Here is a 12280-nt window from a genome sequence, read left to right as displayed (position 1 = left end):
AGTTTGCACTACAGATGAAGTAACATTTTTGGACTACATGCATCCTATTTGTTCCCTGCATCTTCGTCCAATTTTTTTTGTGTTTTTCCTGTTACATATCTTTTAATATAGGGTGTGCACTTCTTCGTTAGATCGTTGTGCACTGCATTCATCAGAATATTATAGTGCATGTGCCCACAATTTGCACTGCATACATCCTATTAGTGCACTCCATCTTCTTCTGTTGGTGCACTCCTCGAATCACATACTTTGCATGCAGTGCAATATGCTCTAGTATTGAACTCTACTTTTGTAATTGAAATAAACTTATTCATAACATAAGCAAAGTTCATCATTTCATGCCATTCCGTATCACAAGCAAACTAAGTTCAGCAAAAGTAAACGATCACAAGCAAACTAACTTTACATAAGCAAGCAACAGAAAGAAAATTTGATGATAAATCTAAAACGACGCGCGCAATGTTGTAGATACTTTCTTGTCCATCACCTTCTGCTTATTCACCATGTGAAGTCTCCTCAGCTCCTGGCACACTTCTTGGGGGGCTCCTCCTTCTCCAGCTTTGCACGACAAAGCCCGTCCTAGGTGAGGGTGATGTGGTTCCATATCGTGTACACTGTGTACGTGTCCTTTGCCGCATACTCGATGTGCCTCATGGATATGGGCAGGGAGTCCCAACGCATGTGTTCTTCGTCGGTGCTCTTCTTCTTCATGTTGTTGTAATAGTCGTCGATGAGCATGCCAGCGACATCTGCAAGGGAGTCCAAGTCCTTGGTGGCCTCGCGCACCCTCCATTCCTTCTGGATGTCGACGAAGTTGGTAACCTCCAAATTGATGCGCTCGAGCCTAGTTTTCTCGTTAGCAATGGAGAACCCAGCAAACGGGTGCCTAGGGTCGGCGAGGAAGTTGTCGAAGACAGTGCACCTTTTGGCGGAACTTAGTTGGAAGAGCAGCACCAGCTGAGCCTTGCCGATGGATAGTTGGATGAGGGTGGGTTTCTGCACCTCGTTAGGCTCGTTGGTGTACTCCAGATTAATCCGACGATCTTGTAGCACTGGATTCTGAGGTGGCGCCCATACTGCTTGAGGTAGGTCACCATCTGCTTCTTGTCATTCGTGTGGATCACATGCAACTTCGTGTTGTCGTGGTCCTGCACCTCCCTGTACTCGTCGACGAACCCCATCGCCAACAGAGGGGATTGGTGTCTTCTATGGAGATTGAAGAGAGGGAGGGATTTTGGTGGCAGCGCAATGCCGACTTGTGTTGTTGTGGATGAGAAAGCCTTGGCGGGGTCTGAATTTAAGGGGCAGATTGCCTCAACAGATGAACTGCTCGATCTGGCTAACAATGCGGTTGTGCAGATCGTGGGTTGACTTGCATATGTGATCGTGGGTTTGTGGCGACGCATCCGCTTGGATTGGGCCGTTGTCTCTGAACGTGGGTTTTTAACGTGGTTTTATTTTATTTTCATTAGTAATTTTTGTTAACCACCATGTTTTCTCCATACGGGTATTGTCCCATCATATGTGGTAAATGTGTTGGTCGAACTGCATTGCTTAGGGTACCGTACTTTTTTGTCTAAATTAATGCACTACATTATGGAGAGTTGGGGACTGCACTTGTTGCATGTACTTGTTGCAGCCCCTGGCAAGGGTTGGGGGGTTGGGGGGGGGACCCCCCATTTGTTTGTTTGTTGTGACACTTATTTGAAGGAAGACTTTTTTGTCGGACGCGTTATCTTAACACACACTTGTTTTTTTCAACTTCAACTCTGTATATGAACTATATGTACTTTTCTATTTGATCGTCCTAACCTCATTTTCCCTCATAGCAAACTGCATCTGGTACAAACTTCATTTTCCCTTTAGTCCGGCCATTTCGGGTAGGGCCATTTATGTAACACTTCCCACGAGGGCCTCACACGTGGATCTTCCAAATCCTCCCAAAACATCTCCCCGTCGTGCAAACCACCGTCGCCCGCGGAACCTTTGTCCTCCACAGGTCTAGATTCCTGCATTTCGCGCGCCCTCCTCTCCGCCGCCCCTTCCCACTTCGCTCCCCTACCCCTTCCCCCAGTGCTCCCGCCCTTGCCCCCCACGACAATCATTCATCCCCTTGGTTGTGGTATGTTTCTCGTGCCCTTGGTCATGATCTCCGCAATCTAGTTATCTTATTCCCGTAGTGGCTTCGTTTTTTGCTGATGTTTTTTGCATGAGCAGACGATTTGTTCCTGATTTGAAGTTGGCAGTCGGGTGGGATCCGTGGGCAGAGCAGAGGTGCATCTAGGGTTTAGTCGTTTTTTGTCGATTTTGTTGCTGATATTTGTCACTCCGTCCTTGCGCTGCACGCAAATGCCATGTCTTCCCCAAGCAGAGTACATGGAGGAGTTCAAGGTATGTGGAGTGCTAGCTTGGCCTTTTTCATTTTTTGTCTTATTTATCAAGTTGTCTAGTTCATCCTCAATATTTTCTAATGTTGTGTTAATTCTCAACATTGTTGGCATTATTGTCATGTGATGTTTTTAATTTTTCTTTGTTATTTTATTAAATCCAGTAGGTGATTTTGATGTCAGTTGTCATGATCATACTGTTCATGACACACCAATTGGCACTCGTATTCCTAGTGGTAAGGTACGCCATGAAGTGAATTCACCAATTGAATCTTCTCACATAAGTGTGGACCCTCCTTTTGGTATGTTGTTTGTTCTTTTTCTTATTTCATTTGCCAAAATAGGTTGTACCACTCTATTTCTTGTAAATTTCATATGTGTCCTATGAGTTTGAACTTCATTGATCTTATATATACTTGCTATTTTCATGTTCATTCTTTGTTTATTGTGTATGTTGCTTACTTGATGTTGTACAAACTGTTGTTGCCTTGCTGAAGTTATTCATGCATTTTTTGGAAACAAACATGTAGTTAGTTTATGCATCACTGTATTTATATGTATATGTGAACTCGACTATAAGTATGTGTGAACTACATTTTCATTTTTTCAGGTTGTGTATGCAGATGGGTTAACTCCATTACATTGATATGTGAACTACATTGTTTTTTATTTAGCTTGTGTATGCAACACTTCATTTATATGTATATGTGTACTGCATTTGTTCCTTTTGCGCACTTCTTAATGACCATAGTTAAACTTCATTTTTGACGCGGTGTTTGGTTTTTATGTTGGGGCGCATAGGTTTGAGGATGTTACTCAATTGATTAACCATTATTTTGCAGAGGGTGACATTGGTGTCTTATTTGACCAGAGTATTAGGCATCCCGTCTTGTGTGAAACACAGTCACAATCTGTTGATGGCATAAAGGAATTTATGCAAGAGCGGATGGTCCCGGGTCAGCTTCATGCATATGAATTGAAGCAACGCAAGAAAAAGATGATATTTGAAAGTGACTCAAAGGAGTATGCGTAGAAAGAGAAACAGAGGAGGGCTTCAAGTGCTGCTAAGGGTGCCAAATTTGGTAAAGTCAAGCAGCCTGCTTTGTAGAAGAAGAGACCGAGTTTTGTTGCTGAGGAAGGCGTTACTCCTCGGTGGAGTCCTTGTGTTGCTATCATTAATAAGAACCTTGGTAAGAAAGTTGCTGACACATGTCAGTGGAGGGCCCAACTCTGATGATGATGACTTTTTGATTGCTAATTTTGTGAGGAATGTTCATAGTGCTAGATGAAAAGATTGTGTTCGATCTAAGAGTCAACCTAAGCGGCCGTGTGTTGATGGCCACGATGATGCGGATGCTGAATCTGATGGGGAGGCGGATGTTGTTCCAAAGGTTTGTTGAAGTGGACTGCATTTGTTTCTTTCATTGTTATTCTATCTCCTGTGTTTTTGTCTATTTTGTGGCTACTCTTCTAATGTGGACTGCATTTTCCTTTACACAGAGGAAGAAGTCTAGTAAGAGCAAGGGAACTGAAGATGACAGCGAGGGAGATGATGCTCGATTTAACAAGACCGTACAGTTGTCTCTCCCCACTCTGTGCAAAGCTGCTACTTTATTGAAAGAAGCACACTGTACTCGTGTTCGGGACACTCGCTTTGGCGCTGTCTTTTTGTTGATAGTAAAGAAAAAATGTGTTGCACACTTTTATGTGTTATCTGATGGGATTGATTGACCCTGCCACAATGACAATGGACTTTGGGAATGACATGGTTCTTCGAATCAATCATGTTGCAGTTCATCACATTTTTTATTTTCCTATCGGACCTCGCACTGCACCCCTGCCTTCGAGCAATGGCCATGATGACTCGTTGTGTGCCCTCAAGGATGAACTTGGCTTTTAGTGTTGATGAAGTATATGTATCAAGGACTTGGTTAAAAGGTTGGTAGAGTTGGTAGCGGATGATGATCAAGTGACGGTTGATCTTGCTATCAAGGTATTCTTCCTGATACTTTATCAGAATTTGTTGTGCATCGGGCCAGCAGTTCATTTGGGCAGGTTTGCTGCCATCGTTGCTAACATGGATTATGCGGCTATAGCGCATATGGACTTTTTTCAGCTTGTTTGATGAGCTGCAGGTAGCTGTGATGAATTGCAGACAAATGGTAGCAAGAAGAATTGTGCAGAGGGTTGTGCCATTGTGCCCCTGATTATGTATCTTGATTGCTTGAAGCTTCACAAATTTCCAGTTGTGCACACGTTTACGTCGCGCGCGCCATTCCTAACGAACAAGGACCTGATGAAGTTATACGACGAGGATATAGTTGTCAAGGGAAAGATTTATCTCGAAAGTTACAGATTTGGGAGGCTACCGGTTAGTGCATCGGAGTTTTTTTAAAAATTGCACTCATTATAATTCTGAACATTCTAGTATTCACATGTGTATTTCTTTCCCTTTTTATCTTTTTTGCACTGGAAGGCGTAAGGTGATATTGTGTAGAAGCGTAGTGCTGCAGTGCTGTGTGGCAGCTCTGATGCGGGGTCTGGTAGTCACGCTAGGTTCTATGAGCCCATTTGTAGCCATCTTCCTGCCTGTGATAATGAGCCGCCGCCCACTCATGGTTTCACGGCTTGACGGATGTTTGATAATATAAGCTCTACTAAACAGACATTTGTTCGTGGCAAAAAACACAACGAGATGGATGAGCTACTTTTGAAGGTTTTTAAGTTAACTAAAGATTTGCCAAACTCTCGCGATAGGTTGAGGACAATTGCTGGGTTTTTTCTTGCAGGCCATGGCCACCGTGAAGAAGATATAGTTTCTGCTCACGACTTTGATTGTGGTGTGGTTGAAAGCTTGAATATTGGAGTGACGAATATTCGGTCTTCGTATGCTCAGCTGAAACATTCACATTAAGTAAAATGTGCTCGGTATGAGAAGGATGCTCATCACGGTTTGGAAGAAATGAACTGACAGCACACTCGTGCCGCCGCTGATAATGTATGTTGTCCTTTCTTGTCCGTCTGAACCACTTTTCGTGTAACATGTGGACTGCTCCTCACTCTTTGTTTTTGTTATAGGCTGGAGTGGGATCTGCTGGTCTTTACGCATTTGGGGACGTTGTAATTGGACATGTATAAGTACTTCTCCCATGTCTGCTCTGCTATGTGCTTCTCTTCTTTGAACTTGTATTTTTTACTTTCCATTTATTTTATTTTTTGTGTACCTCACAATTGTAAAATGTGTACTGCTTGTGCATAGTTGAAGTTTTTTTTTCTTATTTTGGTCGTTACCATCTTATTTCGTTTTAGTTTGTTTTGTGCCCGTAGACTGGATTTGCTTCTTGTGATGTTCACAAGAATTCTTACAATGTCTCTGAGAAGGATAACGACTTGGCTGATGCGTCGTCCCCTCCAGATGTTGTAGTTGATAAGATTTAGTGGAATTACTTTTTCTGTTAGTGGGTTGTAATCTAAAAAATATGTTGTTATAACCTAGACGTACGATGTTTCTGTTCACTCAGATGCATTCGTTTTACATATGTGAGCTGCATTGTTTCACATGTCTGAGCTTGAGTCTTTTCACAGAAGTAAACTGTAGTTCTTTTACATATGTGTGTTGTAGTCTTTTGACATAAGTGAGCTTCAGTCTTTGACAGAATTGATCTGCAGTTCAATTTACATATGTGGTTTGCAGTATTTGATATAAGTGAGCTTCAGACTTTGATAGAAGTGAACCGTCACTACAAGAAATAAGCTCATTTATGACAAAAAATAATGACGACGGTTGAATTGGTCATAGATCTATGACTAGAATTTACAAAAAGGTCATGAGGTGTCCAAGAGGGTCCAAACCCTAGAAATTTTTGACCATCGCTATCAAGAAGGTCATAATCCCATTGCACAAAATGGTCACTGGCATGTGTAGCTTTTTTTATGCCCGCATTGTAGGTCCTCCTTGACAAAAATTAATAAGGTCATAGGCTTAAATAGAAGTGACTAGGAAGACAACTCGACAATTTGGCCTACGTGTCTTGTATAGGTGTCGACAATGCCACAAAGTATGAGTACATTGACACGTCAGAATTTATTATTTCTTGATTGCTTTCAATATTGTGGGCACTATTTCCTACCCAAAATCACCGTCTGATGAATTTTTTTAGCTCTATTTGCCAATTAAATCGTCCGCAGCAAAATTCCAAAGTTCTGTTCACCTAGAATCTTTGTGAAGGAAGTACTAGCTAGGCATCTCTTAATTAGCTGCATTTTCGCCACTAATTAATTCTTTTTCAAAACTTCATATTTTGCGAAATTCATACGATTGTATACTTATTTTTGTATATTATAGAAAGCGCGATTTATATGTAAATTGCGTGCAATTTTTGTCATTATTTCTATTTCCTTTTTAAAAAGGCTAATAGCAATGTCACTAGTTCATTTTTCCTTGAGAAGCTTATTTTTTCTGTTTTATTTTTCATCTCATTTTTCTTCTTCTTAATGGTAATACCAATTTCAATAATTCATTTGTTTGTGAAAACCTTCCTTTTATGTAGAAATTCTACTACTATATGCATTAAATAAAAACAATAACTTAAGAAGTTTGGATTGTGTATGCATTATTGTTAAATCAATAAAGTACAAATCGATTGTACAATCAATATATACCCTATATAATCAGCTATTTTTTAGAAGTATAAGCACGTCAATTAAAACAGGACATTGAGAAGATAGGAATGAAAGCGTATTCATTTCTCGGCCCCGCTTACGCCCTGAACCCGGACTTTGATCAATCTATCCAAATGCGCTAAACTGTTTAGGCCTGCAAAAACAGAAGCGATCCACTTATGATAACAGGCCCGCCCGCCTCAGCTCCGCAATCTCCCCCGAAAGCAAATCACCGCCGTCCATACAAACCCTCACCAGCAAATCCCTACCATCCACTTGCACACAGAGGGATACATAACCCACCACGAGCTCCGCCCTCTAGGGTTTTCTCCCCGCTTCGTGATTGCGCCGGCCTTCTCCCCCTCACCCCTCACCCCAACCCTCCTCCCTGGCGCCGCCGCCATAGCAAGATGGTGAAGGGACACACCGGCCAACGCATGCGGCTCTATGTCCGTGGCACCAACCTCGGATACAAGAGGTGAGCAGCTCCCTCCGCCATCGCGACTTCATTCTTTCCCCCTCGCATGGGTCTCTGAATCTGTGGGTTCGGTTTGGTGGCACGCAGGACCAAGTCAAACCAGTACAAGACGGCCTCGCTAGTGCAGATCGAGGGGGTGAACACCAGGGAGGACGTGGCCTGGTACTGCGACAAGAGGATGACCTACATCTACAAGGCCAAGACCAAGAGGAACGACACCCACTATCGCTGCATCTGGGGCAAGGTCTCCCGCCCCCATGGCAACATCGGTGTCGTCTGCGCCATGTTCACCTCCAACCTATACCCGCCGAGGCCATGGTGAGTTGTTGGGTCCAACTCCCCCGATTCTCTGTTTCGGTGGCATGCTTGCTGCTCTTTGATGTACTGACTTGTGCTGTGGTGTTTGCATTGCTCGGAGGAAAAAGCTCAGGGTCTTGATGTACCCGAGCAGCATCTAAAAGGTTAGAATCGATTGGTTGCCGGTTGTCTATTTACCATCCAAGCATCAGTCCTAGAATGTTTTGTTGCCTGATGCACATTTTTCTAGATCGAATTGTTAGTTATTCACTATTCATCCATGTGTGTTTTGTTTTTATTGTGTAAACTATGAAACAGTGTTATGAAAAATACCGTGAATGTGGATGTATGATGTAAATACCGCAAATGTGGATATATGATATATGTATTGTGTTGTACCTAATTATTTTAAAATACTGAATTTTCGATTCTTTTATAAGGATAAACCACACTATTTTATTTACCCTAGGTAGCCCCATCCTCCTCTTTGGAATTTGGTATCAAAAGAACCATCAAGATTAATCTTTACTAGAAGTAAACGGTGCGGTTTGCTGCACCGTGAAATTACAACGTGTTTTGTTTGTATCATGGTTTTCTTTATGACACATTACCAACCAATACTAGGTAAACATCATGCTCAGTCATCCATGGTTGCTTGCCAGTATTGCATGATAACAAGTATTCATGTTTGTTGAATTAGTTTTGAGAAATTTTGCTTAACAATATAGGCATGGATAAGTGGTGACCTGCAATTTTATCAAGCAACTGGATGTAGTCTTCCCAAGAAAGAAAGAAAAAGTATTGCATTACCTGTTTATAATCGGGGTACATGTGCATGAACCTATTATCGGTTATTATCTGCTACCCTTTTTTATTATACGTGGCTCATTGTATATAGGCTTATCTATGCATTAGTATTTTATGCTCTATCATGTTAGTTTCCTTGGTCTGCTTTTTGAGCCGTAACATCATTTCTTCTTGCACGCGGCGATGGCGGGAGTTCCGTATTGGGCAAAGGAAGAGGATGAGAAGAAAGAAGGCTTGGGCATGAGTGGGTATTGGGTGGCGGCGGACTTCAAGTACCTGCCCCATGGCACCTCACTCTGTAGTCGTGGCAAGTATGTTTGACTTCCACAACTCCAGCCTCCTTTATGTTCATGTATATACGCCACCGACCACAAAACCTATAGTTATCTGATAAATAATGCTACTATCTTTGAGAATAATAACCGAAGATACCATAAATGTAGGTAATATTATAAGTCACCATCAGGACGGTATGAAATATATGATGTTCACGAACTTCATCTATTTATATATGTAGACACATTAGTTCATATATAATGAGGAGGATAAGTTAAGCGTGGGTGAGTGTCAGCTATATCAATGGACACGGTGTCAGTGCCACACTAAATTGTGATGACGTTGCTACAGGTTCTTTGGTAGGATGTCACCTATTCTAGGAGAGGGGTTTTTTGCGATCTTTTCACATGTCAAACTTCTACTTTTTTTGAACTATAGTGCAGAAAAAAAGTTCTTTTGCCTTCTTGCATTTTGCATGTGGAACTAAAATGAGTTTCTTTATTAAATCATGCTGATATCAAGTAAAATAAAACTATGATACATTGAACTCATTACTGTCTTTGCTGCACCGATGCTCATAATGAAAACTATATCCATCATGACCTAATGAAATTATTATTATCAAGTGATGATAATAATAATAAGTAATATATCAAAACAACATATTAATATGTTTATGCTTAATAAAATGTGTGTGCGTGGGCCGGGGATATCTCCTTTGTGACAGAATTACATAAATTGATATGTTTGAGTAGCATCGACCAAGTATAGCGAACCATGCAAATGACAAATTGGTAGACACAGAACATATTTACGTAGTGTTGACACCTTAATCTTTCATTTATGTAACAGAAGATGAGAGAAATTATATAACTTTTACGCCAATTCATGACTTTATGTAACAGATGATGAGAGATATTGTATAGATTAATTAGTAGCTTAATAGTAAGAGCATACATAATGAGCTAGTCCAACACGTACATACTCCATGAGAACTTACGACATTCACCAATTCGACCACATATTCTCTTGATACATAGATCCGATGTGTAAGCTTGCACTGTTGGAAATATGCCCTAGAGGCAATAATAAACTAGTTACTATTATATTTCTAGTTAATGATAATTGTCTTATATTCATGCTATAATTGTATTAGCCAGAAACTGTAATACATGTATGAATATATAGATCACAATGTGTCCCTAGTGAGCCTCTAGTTGGCTAGCTCGTTGATCAATAGATGATCATGGTTTCTTGATCATGGACATTGGATGTCATTGATAAGGGGATCACATCATAGGGGAATGATGTGATGGACAAGACCCAATCCTAAGCATAGCACTAGATCGTGTTGTTCGTCTACTAAAGCTTTTCTAAATGGCAAGTATCATTTCCTTAGACCGTGAGATTGTGCAACTCCCGGATACCGTAGGAGTGCTTTCAGTGTACCAAACGTTAAAACGTAACTGGGTGATTATAAAGGTGCACTACGGGTATCTCCGAAAGTGTTTGTTGAGTTGTACGAATCAAGACCGGGATTTGTCACTCCGTGTGACGGAGAGGTATCTCTGGGCCCACTCGGTAATCCATCATCATATTGAGCTCAGTGTGACTAAGGGGTTAGCCACGGGATGATGTGTTACGGAACAAGTTAACAGACTTGTCGATAACGAGATTGAACAAGGTATGGGGATACCGACGATCGAATCTCGGGCAAGTATCATACCGATAGACAAAGGGAATTGCATACGGGATTGATTGAATCCTTGACATCGTGGTTCATTCGATGAGATCATCGTGGAACATGTGGGAACCAACATGGATATCCAGATCCCACTGTTGGTTATTGGCCGGAGAGATGTCTCGGTCAGGTCTGCATGTCTCCAAACCCACAGGGTCTACACAATTAAGGTTCGATGACGCCAGCGTTGTAGGGAAATAGTGTACGTGGTTACCGAAGGTTGTTCGAAGTCCCGGATGAGGCCCCGGATGTCACAGGAGCTCCGGAATGATCCGGAGGTAAAGGTTTCCAGGTAGGAAGTGAGATTTTGGGCACTAGAAATGTTTCGGGCGTCACCGGTAACGTACCGGGACCACGGGGAGGGGCCACCATCCCCAAAGGCTAGCATGGGACAAAAGGTGGAAGGGAACCAGCCCAGAGTGGTGTGGTGTGCCTCCCACCTAGGCCCAAGGTGCAGCAAGGGAGGAAGGGTGCAAACCCTAGGCACTGTAGGGGGCCAAGGGCCACCTAGGCCGCCACCCTCCTCTCCCTGCCCTCGTCGCCGCCCTCCTGGCCATCTAGGGCTCCCGCCACCCCTAGGGAGGGAACCCTAGGGCTGTGCACCCTCTCCCCCTCCCTCCTATAAATACCCAAGGTATTTGGGCTGATTTGAGACACGAAATCTCTCTCTCTCTCTCGGTGCAGCCCTACCCCTCACTCTCCTCGTCCTCCGCCTAACTTAGCAAAGCTCTGCCGGAGAACCACATAACTCCACCGCCACCACGCCGTCGTGCTGCCAGAGCTCTCTCCCTCCACCTCTCCCTCCTTGCTGGATCAAGGTGCAGGAGACGTTGATGCGTCTCCGTCGTATCTAATTTTCCGAACTCTTTTGCCCTTGTTTTGGACTCCAACTTGCATGATTTGAATGGAACTAACCCGGACTAACGCTGTTTTCCGGAGAATTGCCATGGTGTTGTTTTTGTGCAGAAATAAAAGTTCTCGGAATGTCCTGAAAATTTAAGGAGAATTTTTCTGGAATAAAAGGAAAATACCTGCGGAAAGATCCGCCGGAGGGGGCGTGCCACTAGGCCACAAGCCCCTGGGCCGCGGCCACCCCCTAGGCCGCGTCGTGAGGGCTTGTGGGGCCCACGTGGCACCAACGCCCCCAAACTCAGCTCTTTATCTCCCGTCTCGCCCGAAAAAATATTAGAGAGAAGGTTTCATCGCGTTTTACGATACGGAGGCGCCACCACCTCGTGTTCTTCATCTGGAGCGCAGATCTGGAGTCTGTTCGGGGCTCCGGAGAGGGGAAATCATCGCCATCGCCATCATCAACCTTCCTCCATCGACAATTCCATGATGCTCTTCACCGTTCGTGAGTAATCTCATCGTAGGCTTGCTGGACGGTGATGAGTTGGATGAGATATATCATGTATTCGAGTTAGTTTTGACGGGGATTGATCCCTAGTATCCACTATGTTCTAGATTGATGTTGCTACTACTTGGCTATGCTTGATGCTTGTCACTAGGGCCCGAGTGCCATGATTTCAGATCTGAACCTATTATGTTGTCGTCAATATATGTGTGTTTTAGATCATATCTTGCAAGTTGTAGTCACCTACTATGTGTTATGACCCGGCAACCCCGGAGTGA

General features: G+C 43.0%; 1 pseudogene; it reads right to left on the bottom strand.

The window, feature by feature from the left end:
* Positions 1-498: 498 nt before the first annotated feature.
* Positions 499-1181, bottom strand: LOC123406105 (annotated as a pseudogene).
* Between the last annotated feature and the right edge of the window lie 11099 nt (positions 1182-12280).

Source organism: Hordeum vulgare, chromosome 6H (genome assembly GCF_904849725.1).
Source record: "Hordeum vulgare subsp. vulgare chromosome 6H, MorexV3_pseudomolecules_assembly, whole genome shotgun sequence".
Classification (NCBI taxonomy): Eukaryota; Viridiplantae; Streptophyta; class Magnoliopsida; order Poales; family Poaceae; genus Hordeum; species Hordeum vulgare.
This window is presented reverse-complemented; position numbering and strand designations above follow the sequence as displayed.